The sequence below is a fragment of the Cebus imitator genome, unplaced genomic scaffold (genome assembly GCF_001604975.1).
Source record: "Cebus imitator isolate Cc_AM_T3 unplaced genomic scaffold, Cebus_imitator-1.0 Scaffold228, whole genome shotgun sequence".
Lineage (NCBI taxonomy): Eukaryota > Metazoa > Chordata > Mammalia > Primates > Cebidae > Cebus > Cebus imitator.
Window position 1 is genome coordinate 779,094 of NW_016107543.1, and position 3,178 is coordinate 782,271.

Below are 3,178 nucleotides of genomic sequence, written 5' to 3' on the forward strand. Positions count from 1 at the left end.
CAACAAGAGCAAAACAAAAAAAAAAAAAGAAAAAAAGGAAATCATACAGTGGTGGCCAGATGCGGTGGCTCATACCTGTAATCCCAGCTACTCAGGAGGCTGAGGCAGGAGAACCACTTGAACTGGGACGTGGAGGTTGTGGCGAGCCGAGATTGCACCACTGCACTCCAGCCTGGGTGACAGAGACTAAAAATAAATAAATAAAAATCATATGGTGGGTAGTTGGTGGGGCTGGGATTGAAACCCAGGCCTGTCTGGCTCCCTGGCCTGCATTCTTGTTCTCTGCATGGTGTGCCTTTGCTTCTCCTGCACCCCTGCCTGCCCCATTGGCTCATCCACAACAGCCTCAGGTCTCTTCCTCCCTTGGGTCTGATTCCTACTTTCTCTGCAGTTGTTGTGCCAGATGCTTAGAACTCACACCCCCGAAGGCCCCGCCCCTTTCCAAAGTTCATTCTTACCACACCCCATTCTGGGCAAGGGAGCTCATTACTTATCCTCCTGCAATATCCATAAAAAGAAGGCTTACCTTTGACACTCGAACAACTTGTTTCTTTTATTTGCTATATTTTTATTACTTTATGGTCTGTGTGTCTGCTCATAGCCACACTGATTATGGGGTCTGGTGTGTGTGCCTGTGTGTGTGTGCTATGTCTGCCTGCTGAGCTCTGGAAACAGCAGCCTTGGGCCTCTTGCTGCATGGAGTGTAACCTCTATGTTGCTTTTTTCAATCTGTCTCCCCGCCTAGTCTGCAAGCACCTGTGGGCAGGGAGTGCAGACTTGTTCATCTGTATAACCCTAGTACCTGGCGTGATACTTGACATTGAGTGTCGGGATCTTAATGGACGCTTGTAATAAAGGAAGGCCGTGTGCAGGAAGGCATTTGGTGATGGTGGTAGTTGTGATGAGTGGGGATCATGATTGCTTGGTCTTGGGGCAAGAGGTTCAAGGTCCCCAGATCCTTTTCTCATCCTTTCCTCTGTAGCTCAGAACTTGGAGTCAACATCCCCTGAGCCTCTTGGGAGTGAAGGCAGGAAATCAGGGAGAAGAAATTAGGGGTGGTCAGCATCACGAGTTTGGTGCATGCCAGTGAAGGTCTGTGTGGGGCCAGTCACCTTGGGTCATGCTCTGGGGCCACTCATTGCACCCTTAACCCTGGCCACCCATACCCTCCTGGCCATCTCATCCCTTCGTCTTTGTTAGTCTTCTGGGTAAAAAGAACTCCCTGGGTGGCTTCATGAAATGGGTCCTGTGTGTCATCTCCTAAGGATGTCACTGTATTTCATTATTTTATCATCCTTATCACGGAAGGGGTGGGAATCTAATGGTTTTCTAAGGAAAGAAAAACCAAGGATACTGCCAAACCACCCATCCACCCGCCTCTTTTCCCATGCAGTTCGATGTTATGTACCCTGGGCACCTTATCACAGACACAATCCTAGGCATCAAAGGAAGTAGCAGTATGTTGAGTGAAGGGCCCACCACATTCCAAATTCCATGATGGTACCCCCAGGGCATAGCACTGTGCTCTTGAATAGTAGGTGCTCAAAAAATCTATACAAAGCAAATAAGAGGCGCCTATAATCCCAGCACTTTGGGAGCCCGAGGCGGGCAGATCACCTGAGGTCAAGAGTTTGAGATCAGCCTGGCCAACATGGCAAAACCCCTCTCCACTAAAAATATAAAAATACAGAAAATTAACTGGGTGTGGTGGTGCCTGCTTGTAGTCCAGCTACTTGGGAGGCTGAGGCATGAGAACCACTTGAACCCAGGAGGCAGAGGTTGCAGTAAGTCAAGATCATGCCACTGCACTCCAGCCTGGGCAATAGAGCAAGACTCAGTCTTTAAAAAAAAACCAAATAAGAGGTACACTCAGGGGTGGGGAAAAAAAAAGAGGTACACTCAGAGATGCTCGGACTGCTAAGGGAACAGAAAGAAGGAGGAGTACCCAACTCAGCTTGGGAGAAGGACAGAACACCACCAGAGCAGGCTCTTAGGAGAAGTAAGACTTGAGCTGAGTCTTCCAGGACGGTGTGAATTGTAGTAGAACAGAGAGGAAAGAAAAGAGGAAGGGAAATGGCAGGTGTCATTCCGGGAAAAGGGAAAAGCAAGGACAAAGCCCGGAGGTGAGAGAATGGCTGTTCCAGAAGGAAGAAGTTTATTATGGAAGCATGGATATTTATGGGGACAGTGGAGAGAAATTAGGTTGAAGAGATGGGCAAAGGGAGATCTTGAAGAAACTTCAGGTCCACGACAAAGGGTTGAAATTTAATCCCATAGGTCAGGATTCCTAACCAATGGGCAGCAGAACCCTGGAAAGCTGTAGAATTATGCAACTGTGGGAGGATTGCTTGAGCCAAGGAGTTTGAGGCTGCAGTGAGCTATGACTGTGCAATTGTATTTCTAGCCTGGGTGACCGAGGGAGACTCTTTCTCTAAAAATAATAAATAAATAAAATAGAATTATGCACAGGGGACAGGGATCCATAAATGCATTGATAACTCTCATATGATGAGATGAAGTTTTTCTTTTTTTTCTTTTTTACAAACATGGGGTTTCACTATGATGGCCAGGCTGGTCTTGAACTCCTGACCTCAGGTGATCCACCCACCTCAGCCTCCCAAAGTGCTAGGATTACAGGCGTGAATCACTGCGCCCGGCCAAGATGAAGTTTTTATACATTGAAAAAAATGATCATTTTGGCTGGGCATTGTAGCTTACACCTGTAATCCCAGCATATTAGGAGGTCCAGGCAGGAGGATCACTTGAGTCCAAGAGTTCGAAACCAGCCTGGGCAACATAGTGAGACCCAGACTCAAAAAAGAAGAGAAGAGAGGAGGGGAGGGGAGTGGAGGGGAAAGATGGATGGTCATTTCAGAGAACATGACCAATAAGAAAACATGTCCAACCTTACTAGAAACTAGGGTCTAGCTTCCCGGGGCTGCTGTAAAAAATCACCACAAAACTGGGTGGCTTAAAACAACAGAAATTTACTCTCTCACAGTTCTGGAGGCTTGAAGTCTGAAATCCAGGTGTCAGCACAGTTAGTTCCTTGCAGAGGAGAAGCTCTCTGGGCCTCTCTCCTGGCTTCTGCAGCTGCTGGCAGGCCTTGGTGTCATTGGCTTGCAGGTACATCCCTCTCGGCTTCCATTGTCACATGACATTCTTCTTGTTTTTATTT